The sequence below is a fragment of the Rana temporaria genome, chromosome 2 (assembly GCF_905171775.1).
Source record: "Rana temporaria chromosome 2, aRanTem1.1, whole genome shotgun sequence".
NCBI lineage: Eukaryota > Metazoa > Chordata > Amphibia > Anura > Ranidae > Rana > Rana temporaria.
In genome coordinates this window covers 443,307,939-443,333,348 of record NC_053490.1, presented here as the reverse complement: position 1 = coordinate 443,333,348, position 25,410 = coordinate 443,307,939, and the positions used below count along the sequence as shown (strand labels likewise).

The window sequence follows — 25,410 nt, the reverse complement described above, 5'->3', positions numbered from 1 at the left end:
TAGTTATATAATATTAGACTATAGCTTGCTATCAAAAAATAACTAAATTCAAAGCAGTAATTGTGTAGTTTCTGACTCCAGGGACATGAACCTGGGTTTGACCTAGTACCCCCAAGTCTATGTATACCCCAATGAGAAACGGGACTCTCTTGCACACTAGATCCTATGAAATTGGACATGTGGCTATTCGGTTGGGTACCCTTTACCTACTCCGCTCGTAGTCATCCTAACCCGTTTTTTGCCTGGTATATATTCCCTATAACCTGGGGGCTTTTACCTTTTTATGTTTCATATTATACTAGGTATGGGCATACTACCTGCAATCAGCTGGTTTAGCTATGTAGGATGACTGAATTTGGTTTAGGAAGGCTGACCTGCTGCGGCATAATAGGCTCTGTATATATAACCTAACCCCATTCAGTTTCCTGTAGAGGAGTTAATTCGCTTATGCATAATCTAACATCCCACCCCCTCCATTCGGGGTTGTCCATACACTCTGTTTCTTGTTCTTTGTTTTTTACTTTCTTAATGGTATATCCCCTTTGCCACTTTGCATTACATAACTATGTGCTAGCGGTAATTGTGTATTCATAATTGTTTGTATAGGTGCTGTATTACCTGCTTGGCTTTGTATGCAATTGTGGATGATTAAATATGTAGGGAGATCACCACCGTGCACTGCAAATTTAACTCCAAGGGTTACATTCCCTGTATATCCCTGGTGAGTCAATTCTATGGAGGCAGAGGGTTACTATTAGGTCCCATTGATTGGCGTATCCTAGGGGAGTGGGCGTTCCTGTTGCGCGGTGCTTCTCTTATTAGGACGTAAGTGAGTAGTGTGTAACACCGCCTCAGAAGATGTTGATGACGAAACGCATAAGGCGGAGTCACGCACTCACGTTACTTCCGGGAAACGCCAGGTGGAACGCAGCTGGAGTGCATGCTGTAGTTCCCTAGCACAGGCGACTTTTCCAAACACCCGGCTAGCTTGTTTTTAAAGAGCTTGTTAGCTATTAGTAGCCAAGCTTGGATTTTTTTTTTTTTTCATTTATTTGGGCCACAACTGTTTTTTATATAGTGCTGCAATATGATTGTAATAGCTGTCAGTAGTGGCCGCAATACAATTTTACTTGTGTACTACACTGTGGGAGCAAATTTTTTTTCTCTCTAAGGAATCACTACACATCTTGTTGCTGGGAATCCTTAATCGCGGACGGTCCTGATTTGTCAAGGGGAGTTCTGGAGTAACGCAGTTCTGGAGTGTCGGGAAGTCTGCACTATATGACATACACCCCCGGCGGGGTAGTAGGACCTGGTGAGTGGGGATCCCTGTGGGGGCAACACCGGAACCACTGCTAATCCACCATTTGTGATATAGGAGCACCTCCCTCACTGCAAGAAGCTGCACCATAAAATCCCTGTTTGGAAGCAATAGAACTTTCTGTCACAGTTTTTTTCATGGGACATTCCTTCACCTATGTAATCCATATTTGGCGTATTACATAATTGTTGCTGTTTGCTGTTTATTTATTGCCATCTGGTTCTTTTATATTATTATTTCCAATTATTTTGACATAGGGTATATTTAACACTGCACTGTTTGTGGTACATTCTACCTTATGGTTATTAAGGTTCTTTGTCACTTCACTATGGTGATTGGAATTGTGTTGCTATAATATTGCACATACCTATATTAGGGTTGGTATAGGTATATACATAAGTCACATTATTGTATTATCCATATCTTATTTATTAATGTTTATTTATGGAAGTTTCTGCACACTGAACAATTTTATTAGTTCACACACTAGCAGTTTACACTGTAGGACCCTTAGTTAGAAGGGTAGGCAGCGCCATCACCCCCATTTCACAATTTTCTCATGAACCTGTCTATATCCTTTTATCTGATTGTATAGTAAGAGTTATGAGTGTAATTTCCTTGCTGTGTGCAGCCATGCATACCTTTTTGAAAGAAACTTAGGAATTTCACAGGTACAGTATCTACAAGCAAACACCACTAATTGATGATACTAATGGGCATGTTTTTAAAGGAGTGACTGTGGTATTCACCAAATATTTACTGCAGGCGAATCATTTACTGCAAGTTAAAGTACATGCACCAGGAAGATTCACTTGCACTCATTTACTGCTTTATAAATATACTTCTAAATGTGAGCTGATATTATTACATCTGTGGCTTCGTCTCCCTTAAGTGCTGCAAGCTCTGCAAGACCAAGATAAATAGTGTCTGCAATGTTGTCTCAGAGTAATGGCCTCAGGCTTTACCAATAACTCATCATTGTGGTCGATTAAAGGATAGAAAAATAACACTGAACACTGTGTTAGGCTAGCAGAAAAACAGTGTAAGCTTCTATTAAAATACATTTAGATATAATATATTTTACTTCCATTTGACCAATGGCCTTCCATTCAAAAAATGTGTGATGCACCACCTGCAAAGTCCCACAAAGGCCTGTTGATTCTGGCAGTGAAGTCACTGTCTACCTCATGCCTGTCCACCCATCCCTATGATTGGGTGGCCACAATGATGCAGTGCCCCATAATTCAGAGCATTGTTGGCACTCTCATGTAGGCTGTGCCTGCTTCCCCTACAGTCAAATATTGCAAAAAATATCTGTGCTAATAAATAATAGCGTTATTAATAGCTGACACAAATCTCCTGGCAAAAAGTCAAAGTAACATAAATCACAAAGTGCAGCGCTAAAAATTAATAAAAAGTCCCAATCTCAATAGAAACAGTCCAATAGGTATAGGTCCACACTAAGGAAAGTGTTGGGAAGAATCCGTCATCAAGAAGGAAAGGTTCAGACTGACTCTTACCCCAATGAGTGGACTACTTAATCAAAAGTAGGGATGAGCTTTGTATTCGAGTCAAACTCACGTTGGACTCGAACATCGTATGTTCGATCATTCGTCGAATTACGAATGTTTTGGGCCGACAAATTCGAGTGGCGTGTCACGGCCCATAATTCACTGCGGCATCGCAGTGCATTGCTGGCTGATGATTGGCCAAGTATGCACTATGACCCGCATGCTTGGTCAATCACAGCTTGCAAAAAACAGAGAGACATAATTGGCCAAAGCCAGGGTGGCTTTGGCCAATTATGGCTCAGGGGGTTTAGTACACGCCCCACACTATATAATGCTGCCTGAAAGTCGGCCTTGTGTAGTGTGTTGGTGATTTACAGAGAGAGAGAGTGTAAATTTTTGGAGTTAGATAGAGCAGGCAGGCAGGCAGGCTAGTCAGTTAGAGTTACAGGGCCAGATCCACAGCCCTGCAGCGCAACGTAACTTAACAGATTTAAGTTACACTGCCGCAAATTTCCTAAGTTAGGTATCGATCCACAACACACTTACCTGGAAATTTGCGGCGGTGTAACTCAAATCCGTCCGGCGCAAGGCGTTCCTAATCTAATGGGGTGAGTCCCATTTAAATTAGGCGCGCTCCCGCGCCGGACGTACTGCGCATGCTTGTGACGCAAATTTCCCGACGTGCTTTGCGCGACATGATGTAATTTTTTGATCGGCGCGCAGCGTATTTCCGTACGGCTTACGCAATCGACGTAAAATTTAAAAATTCGACGCGGGAAGGACGGCCATACTTTACACAGCAGTACGCCTGCTGTGTAAAAGTAGGGCTGCTTTACAAAAGTGTAACTAAGCGACGGGAAACTAACGTAGCGGCGACGTAGCGAACGCGAAAAAGCTTTGAGGATCGACGTAACTCCTCATTAGCATACCCGACGCGTAATTTCGACGATGAATGCCCCCAGCGGCGGTCGCGGTACTGCATCTTAAGATCCGGCAGTGTAAAACTATTACACCTGCCGGATCTTCTGTCTATCTCTTGGAAACTGATTCTGTGGATCAGTTCCAAAGATAGAAACAGGGATACGCAGGCGGAACAGCAGATCCGCCTGCATATCTCTTTTGAGGATCTGGCCCACAGTGTGTAGAGGATATATATGCATCCCAGGTGTTGTATATATATTTATACACTGTATTGAGTTTAGCTAGATCCGCTCTTCCTAATTTACTGACAGGCAGGCAGGTGATTGTGCTAGCTGCAGTATTTTCATGTGATGTACTGTCTGTGTCCTCTGTACAGTGTGCACCTAAAGCTATGTCAATATATTTGCTGGTGTTTCTCATATTAATTCCTAAAGGCAGTAGAGCTGCACGATTCTGGGAAAAATGAGAATCACGATTCTTTTGCTTAGAATGAAGATCACGATTCTCTCACGATTCTCAAAAAAATGCATGGTGCTTTTGTTAGCATGCATTTTTTTGATTTTATTTAATTTTATTTACACACACATTATATATATATATATATATATATATATATATATATATATATATATATATATATATATATTGTGTGTAAAAAAAAAATGCATGCTAACAAAAGCACCATGCATTTTGGTGCAGCGGCATTAAAAAATAAAATAAAAAAAAGGCCCATGCACTTTGGTGCTATTCAGGGGTGGCAGGCAGTTCATTCTCAAATTAATAGGCTGTTCTGCAGCAAAGCACATACTCTGATGCATCGCATAGATGTGAAGTTGAACCTTTAAAACACAGTCAGGAGGCCAAGGGGCACCAAAAACCCCAAATTTTCAAAAAATCATTTGTCATTGGGACAGAAAGTGAGGTGCAATCTTCTGAACAGATGCGCACAGACAGCACAACAAATGTTACAGGGGTGATAACCCCTCTTTATGTTCCCCTCTCTAGATTTTTTTGGCTGGAGCTACACTTTAAAAAAGTACCAGTTCAAAATTACGAATAGATTCTACTTAACAACAAACCTACAGTCCCTGTCTTGTTTGCACCACCTGTATAATGCTGTTCAAAGTATATAGTGCCAAAGGGGCTGGTAATGACCTGGGGCGAGGGGGGTGGGGAAATCAATGCTATTTTTCTCAATTATTTTCATCCATATTGCAAACATTACATTAAAGCCGCAAGCAGTTTTAAATGACTTTTTTCTTATAGTAACACCCAGCAGGTACGATATTTAAAGGAATTTTTCTATTATTTTTTTCACTTTACACATCATTAAAATCACTGCTCCAGAAAAAACGACCGTTTTTAAAACTTTTTTTTCCATTGATACATGTTCCCTGGGGCAAGACCCGGGTTCTTAAACCCGTTTTACGACAATTGCATATTAGCCTTTAAAATTATCACTTTTAAATTCGAACGTTCGAGTCCCATAGACTTCAATGGGGTTCTAAAAGTTTGCGCAAACATTCGGTCCGTTCTAAGGTTCTGGTGCGAACCGAACGGGGGGGGGGGGGGGGGTGTTCGGCTCATCCCTAATCAAAAGCAGTCAAACACGCTTGAAAATCCTCCACTTCAATTTCACCATACACATGATACACATGGGGAGATCGATTGCATGAACACAAATAGGATCCTTCTTAGACAAACTCTCATCACATTTTACTTAGTAAGGTTTGTGCATCACATAATAAGGTAATTAAGGAATTTTTAGACTGTCGTACAGGAGCCTTTATATGTACTTTTATGATATATCTGCAATTGTATAGCCATCTTAAAGTGTAATGCCGCGTACACACGACCGTTTTTCGGGTTGTAAAAAATTTGGTTTTAATGGTCTAGAAAAAACAAAGTTTTTTTCAACCCGATCATTTAAACGGCCTTGGCTACACACGATCGTGAAAAAAAATGGTTTAGTAAAGCGCGGTGACGTACAACACGTATGACGGCACTATAAAGGGGAAGTTCCATTCGGATGGCGCCACCCCTTGGGCTGCTTTTGCTGATTTTGTGTTAGTAAAAGACGATTTGCGCTTTTCAGTCTGTTACAGCGTGATGAATGTGCTTACTCCATTACGAATGCTAGTTTTACCAGAACGAGCGCTCCTGTCCCATAACTTGCTTCTGAGCATGCGCGTTTTTTTCACATTGTTAAAGCCCACACACGACCATTTTCAAAATTTTTAATGGCCATTTTTTACATTGTGAAAAATGCTCTGGAGCCCACACACAATCGTTTTTAATGACATTAAAAAAAAAAAAAAAAATTTACAACCTGAAAAACAGTAGTGTGTCCTCACCCTTCTTTTTAGGCAAAAGGTTTAAGTTTTTTCTTTCTTTATGTATACATAAACCCTAACAATGAACTTCTCTTATTTGCTATTTAATGGTCTGTTAAATATACAACTGAAAGAATTTGATTATACCTGTTCAATAAGTGAAAAAACACCTGTTGATCATGTCACAAACTCAGAGCTGTCTTGCATCTTTTATTCTCTGCCTGTGCTATCTCAAAGATCCTAAATAATCCTCCAAGTTGCTATCGTGACCTACAGAGCGATTACCCTTTGTGTAGATGTAAGAGTAGGTGCTTCTGGGTGGTTTAGAAAAAGGAAAATTGGGGGCTGCCACCACTCAGTTCACAAAAAAAGCTCATTCCACAAGAGACCTTAGGAGCTAAGTGCATTTCTGGCATATCAACAAGTTTTTTATGTACTTACATGTATAAAACATGGGGAAATGCACACGTATTGCAGATATGTTTGTAATTTTGCCCTGACATAAGCTTTGTCAGGGCAAATGGTGTGACAGTGCGAAGCCCTGCCACTGTGAAAACCGAAGTAGAAGCGACTCAGGGTTTGCATGCACAGTACAGGGCTCCAGAATATCATTTTGATGTGGACAAAACTGATCTGGTTTTCTCCAGGTTTTGGTACTCCCAGATTGGGATCCGGAGTTTGGAGACTTTTAAGAGTTTTTGTAGGGAAGCATGCTCCAAACTAGTGTCCAGATCTTGCAGAAGATCAGCAGGCTGAGTGTGTAGGTATGCACCAGGGTTGCCAACCATCAGTAAATTTACGAACAGTTTGCAAAATCCTAAATTTTTGCATCTGTCCATAAATGTCCATTACGGACATATCGACTACACGTCCATAATGGACATTTATGGACAGATGCAAAACTTATGGATTTTACAAACTGTTTGTAAATGTAATGAAAGTTGGCAACCCTGGTGTGCACCATTATTAAAATGACAGACCTGATCAAAGCTCAGGGCTTCTGTTAGGAGACAGGTGTGCCTTGTGCAGGAGACAGTACTCCATGCTGGAGACAGGAGAATCTATGTCCAAAGGGCTGAGAGATTCAAGACGACTAGTCGAGTCTGGAGGACAGAAGGAGTTGAGCTGACTAGGCAAGTCCAGAGGACTAAGAAAGTTTAGAAGTCTCAGGGGACTGATAGAGCTCAGAGAATTGAGAGAGCCAGTATAGCTAAGACTGCCAGGAGAGCTGGGTGAGCTGAGAAAGGAGCACAGGAACATAAAGATCTACAGGACAAGTCAAAAGCCAAAGACCAAGGTTTGGGGCCTAAGCAGCAGTGCTGCAGAAGAGAGAGCAATGCGGATCTGTATTATTTTTACTGTGCCTGTTTTTATGGGGAAAACCCCTGTGTGGGCAACTGCTTTTCTGTTGAACTTTGATTGAATGTAAAAAAAATGTGCCAACAACCCTTAAATCACAGTTCCGACTGACATTGACTCACTAACAATGCTTCTACCACTGTGCTAAGAACCCCCCAAATATCACAGATAGGAAAAGTTAAAACCCCTCCCATTTTTTGGTTTGTTTTTGCCATTGAGAGGGGTTTTCCTCACTTCCTGTTCTATTCATGACTATAGTCTTTTGGATTTTCATACACTTTTTTTTAGCATCCTGCACTTCCCATTTACTAAAAGGCCTGAATAGCAAATGGGATGGAGCAGGAGGATGTAGAGTGTCCTGGAGTTTCAGTTTCCCAGGTTGCACATCATGATGTTTGCAGGTATGTGGACCTATAAGTTGTTTAGCTGTTTGTAAGTAGACAAGTGTCCCCTGTATTATTTCGGTATACCACAAGGTGTTGAAAACCAAAGGTCAAAGCCATCCCAAAGCATTTCCAAGGAAGTCAACAACATCTAATTTTTAGTATGCAGATTGTGCTCAGCACATTTTTGAGTGAGTGAGTGAAAAACTTGTATAGCGCTACAAATGCGAACTGAATCGCCTCAAGGCGCTTGGTATCCATTTCCTTCTATTTTTTGCCTTCTGAATAGGTGGGTCTTGAGTTTTTTTCTGAAGGCCTGGTGATTCACTTCCGTTCGGATATTGGTTGGTAATGCGTTCCACAGTCGAGGTCCTTGGACTGCAAATCTTCGTTCTCCTTTGGTCTTGTAGCGGGCTTTGGGTATTTTAAGTAGATTTTGGTTGGTAGATCGGAGAACGCGATTGGGGTTGTGGCATTTTATTTTATCACATAAATATTGGGGCGCGCTTCCTTGTACACATTTGTGCGTCAGGCAGAGGGCCTTAAATGTGATCCGGTCTTTTATGGGCAACCAGTGGAGGGACCTGAGGGAGGGAGTGATTGATTCCCAAGATTTTTTTTCTTGTTACAAGTCGTGCCGCCGTATTCTGGACGACTTGTAGACGAGCAACCTGGTATTTTGGGAGTCCGAGGTAAAGGGCGTTTGCATAGTCGAGCCTGGAGTTGATTATTGTTCCCACCACTACTGCTGTGTCTTCTTTTAGGATAAAGGGAACGAGTCTACGTAGCAGACGCAGCAGATGGTGAGATCCGCTGACTACTGTACCTATTTGTGCATCCGTTGTCATGTCGGAGTCAAATGTGACTCCGAAGCATTTGACTTTGGTGCTACGGGTGATGGTTTGTCCCAAAATGGGCGGGGGCATCCATGTTGTCGTAGCAAGTCTCTTCCGGTTTGCGTGGAGCAGAAGAAGTTCTGCTTTTTATCCATTGAGTTTAAGGTAACTCTCTGTCATCCAGTTCTCTATCAGAGTGAGGCATTTTTCTAGCCCGGGATAATGATCCTTTTCGCTGCTGATACGAAAGGAAAGTTAGGTGTCGTCGGCGTAGGAATGGTAAATCCTGGTTACTGATGATATTAAGGAGAGGGCGGAGATAAATATTGAATAGTACAGGCGACAGGAGTGACCCTTGAGGGACTCCGCATGACACGGTACGTTTTTCTGAAGTGAAAGGACTTAGTTTCACTGTCTGGGTTCGGTTTTCCAGAAAGGAGGAGAACCAGGGTAGATCCGAGTCTGCAACTATAGCTACTTCTGCTAGACGAGACATTTTGTGGTCTACTGTTTTAAAAGCCGCACTCAGGTCCAACAGTATCACAAGACAAGATTCTCCTTCGTCTGCTGCTTCGAGAGCGTCATCCCATATTTTGAGAAGTGCTGTTTCCGTCCCGTGACCTGGACGGAAACCCGATTGAAGTGGGTCCAGTAGTTTGTGGGTGTCTAAATGGTGTTGTAGCTGTTGCACTACTGCTTTCTCCATTACCTTGGAGAAGACGTTTAGGCCTGTTATGGGTCAACTGTGGTTTGGGTCTTTTGGGTCGAGGTTGTTTTTTTTTAGAATGGGTTTAATTATGCCTTGTTTCAGGGAGGTCGGTACCGTACCTTCATTAAATGATTGATTTATAAGGTGTGTGATTGCAGGTGCCAACAAAATCGGCACATTCTTTCAGCAGTTTTGTGGGAATGATGTCATTAGGCGATATACTGTCTCACAGGGTTCCGATGATATTTTTAGTGGTGTCGATGGAAATTGACTTTAGTGTCAATTTTGTTGGTTGAGGCATATTTGTATTAATATTGCCTTTTTGATTTAAAGGCGTGGGGCTAGTTTATTTTGCTGAATTGTTTCACAGATTTTTTCAACTTTGTTAATGAAATAATCCGATAATTCATTGCAAAAATCTTGTGTTTCATAATTCGGAGCCTCAAGGCAGGCTGCATTCATGCTCTGAGCGACTTAGTTGAGGAGTTTGCTGGGACAGTTCCGGGCTTTTGCGTGGATTTTAGAAAAATTTTCTTTTTTTGCTTTAAAGATTTCTTTGTGATACTTCTTAGTAATTAGTTTGTAAATTGTGTGGTTTTCCTTTGTTGAGTTTCTTCTCCAGGCAGCTTCCGCTCTTCCACGTTCTTGCTTAAATAACGTGAGAGCGTCATTGAACCAACTGGAGTTGTTTTTCCGGATGAGCGTTCTGCGTTTCGGAGTAACTATGTCTGCTGTCTGTAGTAGAGCTTTGTTGATGGAGTTGAGTGTTTCCACTGCTGTTTGACGTTGTTCTATTGTTTTTATTTTGTTTAATAGTGTCGTTTTGAAGATTTCTGAGTGGAAATCCTTCACCACAAACAATGGTTAGTAAGATACCCATGTTAGTCCAGATAATCCCACTTATGCCTTATACACATGATCGGAATTTCCAATGAAAAAAGTCAGACGGAATTTTTTCATTGGATATTCCGCTTGTGTGTGGCCCCCATCGGACTTTTTTTCCGTCGGAGTTTAGAACATGTTTTATTTTTTTCCGATGGAAATTCTGATTGTCTGTGTGGAACTCTGACAGAGAAAAAAACACGCATGCTCAGAATCAAGTCGACGCATGCTCGGAAGCATTGAACGTAATTTTTCTCGGCTCATCGTAGTGTTTTACGCCACCGCGTTTTGGACGGTCGGAATTTGGTCTGACAGTGTGTATGCAAGACAGCTAGAACGGAATTCAATTATCAATTATCATGTCAATTATTCACATGCAGTAAACACTGCAAGGGTACCATTCTTGCTGCAAAATGGAAAAAATTTAATGATTGCTAAATGAATACAGAGCGTTTCTGATTTGTTAGAAAATATCTGTATATGAAAAATACAAATGCCTGAACTGGTTGCATGTTTACGGGGGGGGGTTTGTAAAAGGCATTATTTAGGATTGAACAATAATGTGCTTACTTATTACATACTTGTAATCTAGGTAGAAGTTGTAATCTAAAAGTCAAGGGGCCAGATTCACGATGGACTTACGACGGCGTATCTCCACGTACGCCATCGTAAGTCCGAATCCGAGCCGTCGTATCTATGCGCCTGATTCTTAGAATCAGTTACGCATAGATTTGGCCAAGATACGAGCGGCGTAAGTCTCCTACGCCGTCGTATCTTGGATGCAATATTTACGCTGGCCGCAAGGGGCGCTTCCGTAGATTTACGAGTCGAATATGTAAATTAGGTAGATACGCCGATTCACAAACGTACTTGCGGCCGCTACGCCGTTTACGTAAGGCTTACGTCCGGCGTAAAGTTACCCCTGCTATATGAGGCGTAGGTGATGCAAAGTATGGACGTCGGCAAGCGTATCTTTTTATGTCGTTTACGTAAGCCGTACGTTAATGGGGCTGTGCGTAGGTTACGTTCACGTCACAGGCATTGGGTCTGGCATATCTTAGGGTGTAAATTCGACGTGATACTGAGCATGCGCGCGCATGTGCCGTACGATCGGCGTGTCATTTACGTGGGGTCACGATTGATTTAAATACAACACGCCCACCTCTTCCACATTTGAATTACGCCGGCTTACGCCGGTCCATTTACGCTACGCCGACGCAACTTACGGAGCAAGTGCTTTGTGAATACTGCACTTGCCCGTCTAAGTTGCAGAGGCGTAGCGTAAATAGGATATGCTACGCCGGAACAAAGATACGCGCTCCTACGTGAATCTGACCCGAGAGCATGATTAGCAAATAATATGATAAAAAACAGCTAGCGTTCACTTCTAATGCTGCTCTCATGGCTTTCCACTAAAAAAAAAACAAAAAAAAAAACAGGTAAACACCCACTGACAGGCTACCAAGAATAACAGATGGCGAAATACCTTCAAAATATGACAAAAACATTTGAGTTTCTGCTTTAAATCATCTAAACATTTAAGCAGAGAATAACTTATTACGGTAATGGAAAAACAATTAGCTCAGAAGTGACTAATGGCCCTGAAGACACAGCTAACAGTAGACCCAGTTCAAACAAAAAAGGCACAGGAGCTTTTAAAAGGTACTTTTTCTGGGAAACCCTTAATTATTGTATGAAAAACGACATGTTGTTACCAAGCAGTAAAAACATATTCTTATTCATAAAACACAATACTAGAAACAAAGTTTGCAATTATATTGAAATGGAAATAAGCAGCAGATGGTCTAGTAGTATGAGTGATCAATTAAAAATAAATTACTAGAAAACTACATGTAATTTTTGCTTTTTAATATTAATTAACTGCTTTTCTGGGTAAGATTACTAAACTAATGCAGTTTTGACCATATATGGTCATTTGAGAGGTAGATATTGGGTTCCTACATTCTTTAGTTTTGTTGTTATAAATTGTAGGTAGGCATTGACTCATTGACTCATGGTAGCAAGTATCGTAAGTAGGACTTGCATGGACTGCGATTAAAATGATATGGAATAACAATTTACATAAAAGGATATTGAGAGGAAAGTTTATGTAGCTCTACCCTCATTGGAGCCGCTGGATAGGGTGGCTCCTCTGTTTTTTGCCTCAACCTTTTTAAGAACCTCAGCTCCTCTGACACACCAGGATGAATGTACAACCATACAATATCACAGGAATTCCCTTAAAGTAATACTTAGTACATAATAGTAGTGCTATATCAAATAAAACAGGCAGCAAACTAGGTAGTAAAGGAAAACTTATTATACTGTCACCCAATATAGTTGGTAGCTAGGCAAGCATAAAATGGATTAATAATAATAATATAATTTTGCATAAAAGTAAATAATGGTAGGGACTAGGTCTAAGATGACATTTGGCATTGAGATCAACACAAACAGTAGTAAGGCCACCTCAAGTGCAGACACAGCAAAGTTTTACCCCCTTAATGACCAGAGCATTTTTTGCTATTTAGCACTGCGCTACTTTCTTTTGGTGGTATTTGATCACCACTGGGTTTTTTTCTTTTTACTATACAAATAATAAATAAAACAAGAACAAAAAAAAAAGCACAATATTTTCTACTTTCTGTTATAAAACATATCCAGTAAAAAAATATATATATATAAAAAAACTGTAGATTTCTGATAACAGTGTCTCTATTGTCTCCTCTTAATGTTGCTGCTGACTGACCTATACAAGACTCAGGTATCCAGACAAGAGGAATTTTTTAAAATGGTATTGCTGATGTCTTAAGATATGGCTACCTTAAAGCGGAACTCCACCCTAAAGTGGAACTTCCACTCATCGGATTCCTCCCCCCTCCGGTGCCACAATTGGCACCTTTCGGGGGGGGGGGGGTGTAATATTAATATATATGTGTAGGTATTTAAAATATTGTGTTATATGTATGGCATGGTATGTATGTGTTACATACAGGCATTCAAGGTTACTCATCAAAAGGCGTTTGCTGACCAAAAGGGTTAGTGGCCAAACACAGATCAAGAGGTACAGAGGACCCTTTGATGTGTTAATCTTATCTAAGACTACCTAGGTGTGTGAGATGGTCTGGTACTTCCTTACATACATAAGGAAGTATTTATTGATGGTTATTAGACTTGAGGGGGTTTTCATTCAGGGAAACAGTTGGTTGACCTGGAAGAACCACTCCCTCCAGTGTGAGACCAGTATTTGAGAAAGTCAAGCGGGCATCCGTCTGGTCTTGTGACTGAGAAATATGGCACATGTCTAGGAAGAGATTTGAATTATATACTCTGTTGGATTTGTATCATCTGTGGAATTTGGACTTTGTTCGTTATTGGAAGTTAATTAAAAATGCATTCTCTGGAGAGCCTGTGTGTTGCTGCGGAACAACCTAATTTAGTGTCATCATATAATATCTAGGATATCAATTATCAATTATCTAAGAGGACTGGACACTATACATTTATTGGACATATATTAGATCACTACAGGGGGGTGCAGATACCTGTCTAAGACAGGTATTTGCACCCACTTCCGGGCATAGAATCTGCGGGGACCTGCGGGCAGTATGTCAGTTCCTGTCCCCTCCCCCGTTGTGTTCTGGGAAACACGCAGCTCCCAGAACACAGCGGGGAACAGTAAGGACGGCGCAGCACGACTCGCGCATGCGCAGTAGGGAACCGGGCAGTGAAGCCGCAATGCTTCACTTCCTAATTTCCGCATCGATGATGGCGGTGGGGGCAGCCGAGAGACGAGCGATTGCTCATGTTCTGCCGATGTCGCTGGACTCCAAGACAGGTAAGTGTCCATTTATTAAAAGCCAGCAGTTGCAGTATTTGTAGCTGCTGGCTTTAAATATTTTATTTTACGGCGGAGCTCCGCTTTAAAGATGATTTTTTTTCTAATTTGAAAAACCCACCAAATGAATGGGATTGGTAACAAATCAGGATAAGATTAAACTTTATATAAATAGGTAAGGGCCTTAATTTGCCAGCTATACTCATGTTTGGTAAATAATACTTTCGACGAGCTTTGATGAAAGACATTCCCAAAAATTACAGCTTATTTCTACAGGGCTTTGTTAAGAAAATATTGTATAAGGTGTGCGGAAAACAGTTGCATTTCAAGGTACTTTTGTGTTAGTTTCAGCTCTGGGTCCCTGGTCTAGGACTGTTGTCAATAAAGGATCAAAGCTCTAATGGTATAGTTACATGGATGTACATCAGCAAAAGAACCAGAGAAAGACAGCAGAAGACAAACAAAAGAGAAGGGACATAGAAAACATGGCATGCAGATCAAGAGATTGCCTCACCTCACATTGATTTTCTATATTTCAGTCTAGGTTTTTTAACTTCAAATTATTTAAATTCAATACATCTCTAACACCGTAGGCAAACTTTTTGAAAATAAAAATGTAAAATCTGCTTCCTGGAGTCTGTGCTTTCTGTTGATCATCATGATAATAACATAATAATGTTATGTTGCAATCAGTCTCTTGACATGAAAATATGCATCAGTGTACCTGCTGTGGAATTGTGCTTAGAAATTTATATATCAACATCTAGTGAAAACAAGCAATTGATTAATATACACAATAAGTTCCCAGTCTCTCAATTGAATGCCTATGCCCCTGCATGGGCATTCAGGGGCATGCCCATGCATGAAGCAGGAAATGTCTCTGGGTATAATTGATTTGGATCTTGCATAGAATACCTGTGTATTACCTAGCATAGTAAATTAGTGCCTAGCCTAGTACCTGAGCATCCCATAGTTTCAGTCTTCCACAAGAAAGGGTCACCAGTGACCAGCAGACCCATTGTGGTTAGCATTGGGTCTCTATGAGCCTTTGGAAGGAATTATGGATGGTTTACTACAATTTCTGATGTGGAATTTACCTACATATTTATGTAATACAAAACGTATCATCCAGAGGCTGAAGCAAAGGACATGGGATGTAAACAGCAAGTATTTAACTTGTGATGTTACATCTTTGTACTCTTGTATACACCCGATTTTAGGGTTGAGGGCCCTACAACATCATTTAATTGTTACACTGAATATTCTTTGGTTTGAAAAATGTAATCTTGGAAGGGGGAGAGTTTATCGACACACAATTACATTTAATTTGACTGGGATCACTATCTCCAAAAATGTAGTGCCCCAATGGGCGTAATGTTTGCATCTATTTATGCCAACCTCTATATAGTGTGGTGGCAAGAGCAGCATGTCTTTGGAGATACTAACCCCCATAAAAATCAGATAGAATTAATATTTTGCTACATTGATAATTCGATTTTCGAGGTACATCAAAAGATGCCAGAGGTTTATTTTTTGTGGTACTTAAATAACAATGGATGTAGCCCTTAAAATAGTTATTTAATCACTTCAATACCGTCCCATAGTCATTTGATGTCCTGGGCTTTGTGAGGGGATATCTGAATGAGGCATGCAGCTAGAGGCATTATTCAGATATCATTATTTGCTGGCAGCAATTCTGCACACCATAAGACTGATCATAGCGGCGGTTCCACCGCTTGATCGTTCTTATAAGCGGCGGGAGGGGACATCCCCCCTCCCGCCACCATCCGGTGCTTCTCCAGGCTCTCCCATGCCATCGGGGGCCCGAAGAAAGAATCATCCAGCGCCGGATGGGAAGCATAGAGATGACTGGTGACCAGATGGTCACCAGTATCTCTATGACCGTCGGAAGGCCCGGACGCGATGTGATGACGTCACGCCCGGGTACCCGGAAGTAAACAAAAGCCGCGATTAAGGCTAGTAAGCATGATATCGGTGATTTTTTTTTTTCACAATCTCATGCTTTCCCAGCCTGTAGGAGAGATTTGGGGTCTTATGGACCCTGCATCTCTCCATAAAGAGGACCTGTCACACACCATTCATATTACAAGGGATGTTTAGATTCCTTGTAATAGGAATAAAGAGATCAAAACAATTAAATGTAAAAAAAAGTGTAAAAATGCCCCTGTCCCCAGTAGCTCGCGCTCAGAAGCAAACACACATTTAAGTCCCGCCCACATATGTAACGCCGTTCAACCACATATGTGAGATATCGCCGCATGCGTTATAGCGTGTGCAACAATTCTAGCACTAGACCTCCTCTGTAACTCTAAACTGGTAACCTGTAAAAAATTCAAAGCGTCGCCTATGGAGATTTTTAAGTACCGAAGTTTTGGCGCCATTCCATGAGTGTGTGCAATTTTAAAGCGTGACATGTTAGGTATTTTATTTCTCGGTTGTAACATCATCTTCATATTTTCCCAAAAAATTGGGCTAACTTTACTGTTTTGTTATTTTTTAATTCGTGAAACCATTTTTTTTTTTTTTTTTAAAAAGGCGTTTGAAAAATTATTACGCAAATACCGTGCAAGATAAAAAGTTGCAATGTCATTTTATTCTTTTGGTGTCTGCTAAAAAAACATATATAATGTTTGGGGGTTCTGAGTAAATTTTCTAGCAAAAGAATGATGATTTATAATGTAGGAGAGAAGTGCCAGAATAGGCCTGGTAATGAGGTGGTATAAAAGCCCTGTATTGAAGTGGTTAAAGCAGACAGTATACTGTACATACCTAATTTGTCTTGATTACCATCTCTGCCACAGCATGACTTTAAGTGAGGAAGGACAGCATTTTGAGCCATTGAGGCTCTCTTGCATTGCATAGTGCTGTCAATCTCATAAATGCTGTGATGTGGTAAATTGCCCAATTAGCAGACTTGGAGTGAGTAATGGACCAAGCTGCACTCCATAACTGAAGTGTGTAAAAAGTGAGGTCAGTGACCTGGAGATACTACCATAAAGCAGACCTTGCGCCAAAGACATTAGATCCGCTTATTAAATGAAGTCTTTTGTTTTATAAATTTCACTACCTTAAGTGAAGGGTTATCATAAATGCTGCTCTGATTATCAAAAATAATTTTTTTCCTCCTGCTCCAGCCAGTCAACCTAGTGCTTTCATCGCTTTATGGTTTCAGAGTTTCTCCCTTTCCCATGGAGCCCACCCCTGTGTGTGTGTGTGTGCTCCCGGCAGGGACAGGGGCCGAAATGACTTTTGTGCTATATGCTGTGTGCCTCTATACAATACACACAGCCCCTTCCCTGCTCTCTGCAGCTGTATGCACCTGTACTGTCCCTTTTTTACCTCACACACAAATGTTAGTTCCACCTGACAGGACATTCAGGAAAGCTGTGTTGAGGGACCTGAAGCTGGCAGCATTGAAGTGTTGGTGCCCACATATCCTGCACATTTAGTAGTGGGGAATGTTTACAAAAAAATTGTAACACTGTAGAGAAAAAATGTATTAAATATACAATAATTACCTTTCCCCTGGCTTCTGCCCTTGGCACCTAGGTGAGGGTCACATGACCCCCCTTTGTGACATGTTTCATCATAAGGACAAGTCGTAAGGATAAAATGCATCAGAGCGTGGCTGAATGGCAACTGTATGTGATGTCAGTGGTTTCACTTGAAGTGAAGTATCGGAGGGTGGTGAGAGTACTTTGGACAGAAGTCCTCTGGTGTTAGCATGCACGTTATAACCCCTGGGTCATTACAGTCTTTGGATGGAATATATTATTTGTTTTTATGAATAGTTTTTGTACTTTAATAAAAGTAGATTTTTTATGTTTTTGCACTAATAAATAGGATACGTTTGGAGCTGCAGGATCGAGAGTGATGTAGCTTTAAGCGACCTTTTTTTTGAGCATTACATGTTGGTGTTTAAGAAAGGCATGGATATCTGGTTTCAACCTTCTGAGGAGTGGTGTGAACATTAAAACACTTTTTTGAGCACATGTGAAGATTTATCTGTTTTTCTTTATAATTGTGATGAACTCTATGAACTTGATATACTTTTACACACATAAGCACCGAGTGCTAAATGTTTGCTGGAATATAATGAATTCAATTATAATTTTCCTCTATAGGTTTTTTTTTTGCAGCATTGTTGCATGAGAAAGATGTGGGGATTAAAAAAACAGCCTTGCTTTAAGGCCCCGTACAAACGTCCGAGAAACTCGACGGGCAAAACACATCGTTTTGCTCGTCGAGTTCCTTGTGAAGCCGCCAAGGATCTCGGCGAGCCAAGTTTCCTCATTGACTAACGAGGAAATAGAGAACATGTTCTCTATTTGGCCCAATGAGATCCTCGTCGGTTTCCTCGGCCAAAAGTGTACAGACGATCGGGTTTCTCGGCAGAATGCGGCTCCGATCGAGTTTCTGGCTGAATTCTGCCGAGAAACTCGGTAGTGTGTACGGGGCCTCATAATTAAAAAAACTGTCTGTAAACTTGTATGATTCTGTTCTGTGAGGTTGTTCATGAATGGCCCAATGTGAATACTATATCATGTTGCTCTCACAGGTAAGCCTCAACATATCCAGCAGTATCAAAGCTTGCCACCAAGCCCCACACCACACAACTTCCCGGCTAATCACTATGAGTGACAGCTTTTCTGGTAGTAAGAATGTAGTAAGAGGCAGAAAGGGGTGTCAGACAGTACCCACTCATCATAGCTATAGCAGTTTGCCCTCTTCTCTTCAGCAACAGAGTCTCTTAAATCTTTAAGCAGTCAGATCATGTTCACATATCTACCTGCCATCTGCTTAAGGCCAACTTTACAAACGTTTTGCAGATTGTACTGTGGATTGAAAATACATTAAATGGCTGTCAAATTATTCTAAAGAACCTGTATTTAATTCACAGGTGTCTAGACTCCATTTAAATACTAATGTGCTGGTTGTCATGGACAGCTTGTATCTGATAAATTAATCTGTGCGTGGCAATTAAATGGCATTGACTGAAATGTATCTGATTAGCTTATGTGGTATTGACTGAAATGTGTCTAGTAAAGTGGCGAAATGTGTGCATGCTTTCAACTCCTTCAGCTATTTGAATTTCAGGTGCAGAAGCTGAACGTATTAATCTATGAGTAATTATATAGCGCTACATACAAATTCCATTTTAAGTACATGGGGAATTTATGGGCACATTTTACTAAAAGCCCTCTGCTAGAAATTAAACTTGCCCATTCTTTCTTCACATATAAAAAGGTGCCTCCAATGAGCAATCATGGAATCATCTTCCCTATATCATGGGTAAATGCATCTTCTAATGCCTTGTACACACGATCGGTTTTCCCGCAGTGTTTCCCAAAACATGCCGGCAAAAAATGCCGGCTTAAAAACCGCCGGGAATCCCAGCGGGAAAAAAGAGAACATGTTCTCTTTTTTCCGCCGGGATTCCCAGCGGTTTTCCTGTCGGGAAAACTGCGATGAAGCATACACACGGCCAGGATTCACGACCAAAAGCTCTCATGGCAGTTTTCCTGCCAGGAAAACCGGTCGTGTCTACGAGGCTTTAGACCATTTCCTTGCCAAGATTTCAGGATTTTATTATATACCAGAAGGCCCATGTTCCCCATATTTCTGGTACTTGTAAAGACTGCTCCTCCCAGCCCTAATTTGTGTCTTGATCATAGAACTATGCATAGAACTACAGCATTGTATTTGCTGAAAATCAAAACATCCAAAGCATAAACATCGCTGGTTACCATCATAAGCACTGCATTTTGGCAGATGATTTAATCATGTTCCTTATCAACCTCAATACCTCTCTCTCCAACCTCCAAACTATTACAAAACTCTTCCTTTCTTTTTTGGTGTTCACTTTCACTAGTAGAGCAAAATGTAATGTTTTATATATATTTCTACCTCCCACCCAGCCCCAAACACTCCAATCTTCCTACAAATTTCAGTAGATGTCCAAACACCTCCTGTATCTTGGGATTCATCTCACTAACTACTATAACACAGTTTATAATGCCAAATACCCTCCCCTTACTTGCCATTTGACAAAACTTCTGTGGGTGACTTACCCTATCTCCTGACTTGGTCATGTGGCTGCATATAATATGACATTCCTATTACTATAACTTTTTCAGGGTTCTCTCAATTCCCTCATATTACATGCATACTTCAAAACAAAACCTTGAAATTCATATAGAGGTCCTAAAGACCCAGGACCATGGGCGTCCGCTCCATAGGGCAAGGGGGGGGGCAATTGACCTCCCCTGGAAAATGGAGGTGTTGAAGAGTCCCGCGGCTGTGGGCTTTCTGAGCAGTCCCGGGCCGGATGTCACACAGACACAGCGAGCAGAGTGAAGCCACCTCCCCCTCCAGTGTTTATGTGTACACAGGGAACCTGCTGTGCCCATTCCGTGCTGATGGCTGATCTGAGGTACTGAATGGGATGGGGGGGGGGTCCATCTGTGCTGAATGGGGAGGCTGTGCTAAAGGGGGGGTCCATGTGTGCTGAATGGAGGTGTCTGTGCAGAATGGGGGGTCTGTGCTGAATGGAGGGGTCTGTGCTGAAGGGGGGTCTGTACATTCTCTAGGCTATATTTATATGGGCATGGAGTGAAGCTGAATTATCTCAAGAGCTATTTCACACTGCCAGCCGGCTGCATTATCGGTAAAGCACCTCTTTACCATTGTTTTAGCTGCGCTATTTGGCCGCTAGCAGGGTGCTTTTAACCCCTGCTAGCGTTTGAAGAAATGGTTAAATGCGATTGTGTATTGTAGCTGCGGAAGCGCCCCCCCCGAAAAAATTTCAGCGGATGCCCATGCCCAGGACTGCTCACCAGATCCTCTATAACCCCAAATTGAAAGGTGATTTCAGTGTTCCAAACTTAGTAGCTGTTATTATGCCTTTCATATAACTTTATCTCCCTAATGCCTCATTCAATGTTCTGTTCTGGGTATGATTGGAGGCCTATTCCACTTCACCAATCAATGGTCCAAACCCATTATTGCTTCCACCTCATTCCAATAAACATTGCCTCAACCTCATCACAGAGCATTCTCTACCTGGGCTAATAACAAATACTCCTGCAAATTATTGTTACTGCATCTGCCCCTTTCCATTTCTACTGGTGGTATTCAGCTAAACTCCATAGAGTCTATGACCTACTATGTAAAATTATGTTAACACTCTGTTCCAATACTCTGACTCCCAGGTCAAACACCTTTTATGATGATCTGCAAAAATTATCCCTAAATTCAAATGGTATTTACTATACATTTGTATATTCTTCAACTCTTTCATCTGCCCTTCCAACCCCTCCAACTCCCAAGAATGGGAAGATAAATGTGGCCCAAATCTTGACACCAGAAGATTGAAATGATTTGTGGCTAACCACTGACAAGTTCTTAATTAACGTCTCTACAACTAAAAAACAATTATAAACAGACTATTCACTGACATGTTGTACCAACTTGAATAGCCTCAGCACTCCTGGACTATTCCTCTCACTGCTTCACAGGCTGCCCAGAAAATAGCATCTATTCTCATGTCTGGCGGGTTTATCTGGTGCAGGAACTAGGGCTGATCTGAGGTCTGAAGCTGCAGGAATTGGGGCTGATATGAGTTCTGAAGTTGTAGGAATTGGGCCTTATCTGAGGTATAAAGATGCAGGGATTGGGGCTGATCTGAGGTCTGAAGGTGCAGGAATTGGGCCTTATCTGATGTCTGAAGATGTAGGAATTGGGGCTGATCTCAGGTATGAAAGTGCAGGAATTGGGGCTGATCTGAGATCTAAATGTGCAGGAATGGGGGCTGACCTGACATCAAAATGTGCACAAGTTGTTATATGATGCTATTGTTCACTGACAATTTAATACAGTGCCTTGAAAAAGTATTCACACCCCTTGGAATTTTCCAAATTTTTTCACATTACAACTAAAAACATAAATTTATTTTATTGGGATTTTAGGTGATAGACCAAGACAAAGTGGCCATCAATGTGAAGTGGAAGGAAAATTATAAATGGTTTTCCAATTTTTTTACAAATAAATACCTAAACAGTGTGGCATGCATTTGTATTCAGCCCTCTTTACTCTGATACCCCTAACTAAAATCTAGTGGAACAAATTGCCTCCAAAAGTCACCTAATTAGTAAATTAGTCCACCTGTGTGTAATTTAATTATAAATACAGCTGTGAAGCCCTCAGAGGTTTGTTAGAGAACCTTAGTGAACAAACTGCATCATGTAGGCCAAGGAACACACCAGACCGGTCAAAGATACAGTTGTGGAGAAGTTTCAAGCAGGGTTAGGTTATAAAAATATATCCCAAGCTTTGAGCATCTCATGGAGCACTGTTCAATCCATCATCCGAAAATGATGCACAACTGCAAACCTACCAAGACATGGCTGTCCACCTAAACTGACAGGCCAGGAAAGGAGAGCATTAATCAGAGAAACAGCGAAGAGGCCAATGGTAACTCAGGAGGAGCTGCAGAGATCCACAGTTCAGGTGGGAGAATCTGTCCACAGGACAAGGATTAGTTGTGCACTCCACAAATCTGGCCTTTACGGAACAGTGGCCATTGTTGAAAGAAAGTCATAAGAGTTCCCTTTTGTTGCTTGCGAGAAGCCATGTGGGGGACACAACAAACATGTGGAAGAAGGTGCTCTGGTCAGATGAGACCAAAATGTAATTTTTGGCCTAAAAGCAAAACGCGACATGTGGTGTAAAACTAACACTGCACATCACCCTGAACACACCATTCCCACAGTGAAACATGGTGGTGGTAGCATCATGTTGTGAGGATGCTTTTCTTCAGCAGGGACAGGGAAGCTGGTCAGAGTTTATGGGAAGATGGATGGAGTCAAATACAGAGCAATCTTAGAAGAAAACCTGTTACAGTTTGCAAAAGACTTGAAACTGGGGCAGAGGTTCACCTTCCAGCAGGACAACGACCCTAAACATACAACTATAGCTATAATGGAATGGTTTAGATCAAAGCATATTCATGTGTTAGAATGGCCCAGTCACAGTCCAGACCTAAATCCAATTGAGAATCTGTGGCAAGACTTGAAAATTGCTGTTCACAGACACTCTCCATCCAATCTGATACAGCTTGAGCTATTTTGCAAAAAAGAATGGGCAAATACTTCACTCTTTAGATGTGTAAAGCTGGTAAAGACATCCCCAAAAAGACTTGCATCTGTAATTGCAGCGAAAGGTGATTGTACAAAGTATTTACTCAGGGGGGCTGAATACAAATGCACGCCACACCTTTCATTTATTTGTAAAAAAAAAAAATCAAAACCATTTATCATTTTCCTTCCACTTCACCACTATGTGCCACTTTATGTTGGTCTATCCCAATAAAATACATTTATGGTCGTTACCCTCTGACCGAGAGAGATGTGGATCACATAAACACGCAACAAGACTTACAACATAAATAGACCTGAAGTGTGCCTTGGTGGTCTGGTCAGTATGCCAAGAAAAGGGGGCATACCCAAGGTAAGTAATGGGTAGTTAATTGAAGAAGGACATGCTGAGAAGTGCCCTGAAAAAGGGAAGGGCGGGAGGGTGTCGAATGCGATTGAATGTGAGACTCACGGACATGAGGTGAGCTGGAAAGAGTCGGCCCAGTGACGTGTAGTACCGCACACTGAACCGACAAAGAGCATGTGTGAGTGGGCTGCTTAAATACCCTCCGGGCTCCTCCCATAAACTCAGGCCACCATACTGGCCTTCTTATTTATGGTCGTTACCCTCTGACCGAGAGAGATGTGGATCACATAAACACGCAACAAGACTTACAACATAAATAGACCTGAAGTGTGCCTTGGTGGTCTGGTCAGTATGCCAAGAAAAGGGGGCAAAAGACTCAGATAGGGAAATAGTTTATATTGATTTCTTGTATTTATTGAGCCAGCTTGGTAAAGGCTTGTGCCATTCCTTCATGAGGATTTGGGATGTATGTGGCAAAACAAGGAGACTTCCATCAGCCTGGTATCTTGATTACGTAGTCTGGTACTCCCTGTTGGGAGGCAACTGAGACTGCTCCAATTCGGAAAGAATGTCTAGAGAACTGACTGGGGTTTGAAGCCCAAGTTACTTAGGAGGATTCTGACATGCTTGACACACTGGCTGACACTCAGGGAGCTGGTTTAGAAAGGGTAGCAACGAGCTACCATCAGAGTGGCTGGGTAGGTGGAGAAGTAGTGGGTCGAACACCGTCACTGGGCGTCAGGCGTTGTCAGTCTGAAACAGGTTGATGTCAACCCCAGGGGCTGGTTTGTTGCGTTTGCAGACTGTGAGAGTGTAGTGGTTCGAAAGCGAGTCGGGTGGCGTCGGAGCAGTGTGTGACTGCCGGAGCCGCTGACTAAATTCACTAGGTTGTAGGGAACCGTAGAAGGCCTGGTAGATGGCTGTTGGGTGACTAGACTGGGCAAAGCGCTAAACAGGGAACGAGTAAGGATTTTAGACATGTCCCTAAAGAGGGGACTCTTGAAAGGTAGGTGCTTGCCACTGACTACAGGTTGGTGCTTCTGTATGCCCTGTAGGAGGGACTTGACTGCATGGGCTCGAGAATACTGACGGTTTACTGGGGTCCTGCAGGGACAGGAAATGCTGGATGCCATCTAGATATGGCGTGATAGTATTGAGAAATGGTCAGCTGCATGTGGCAATACGATATGAAGGCTAGGATGTGTCCAACTGCTGCTTCGGGGCAAGGGGCCAAAAATTTGCGATTAGTGTTCCAAGCAGTGCGATAGGCCTTCAGTGTGTTGCGTGCCAAGGAGTGGTTAATAAGTTGGATTGCGTTGGCGAGATGCGACTTCAGTCCATCGTCAGCAATGTCCATGGTGGGACAGGGATAGTTGTTGGGTCGGCTCCAGGCTCTTGCTGGAAAAAACATACATTCCAAGGTTGGAATAGGAAAGCGCATCAGCTGCTGCATTTGCCTGGAAAAGGTCTACATAAGATATTAACTGGTGACGGAGTGACAGCTGCGCGAGCCTGCGCAGGAAGTGATGGGGAGTGACTTAGATCTATCTTAATTGATGATGTCGGCTGTGGCCTGATTGTCTGTGGTGAAGAACAGTGTCTGTCCTGTTCAAGTGTGGTCCCAGACCTGGGCAGCTGCCACGATGGGGTGCAGCACGAGGCGTGATGAAGACTGGGTGAAGCAAAAATGTAAGAGAATTTCTGGGGGCCAAGGTTTGGAGAACCAGTGGCGGCCTAAAAAATGGCTGCAAAAGCCTTTGGTGGCTCGGCTGACACTGCCGGGATGAAGATTGAA

At 41.9% G+C, this 25,410-nt stretch overlaps 1 protein-coding gene across 2 annotated transcripts in view; it reads right to left on the bottom strand.

Moving 5' to 3' along the window:
- SGSM2 (small G protein signaling modulator 2) overlaps positions 1 to 25,410 on the bottom strand; it is a 436,818-nt gene that overhangs the window by 209,134 nt on the left and 202,274 nt on the right. The gene's annotated exons all lie outside the window — the stretch shown is intronic.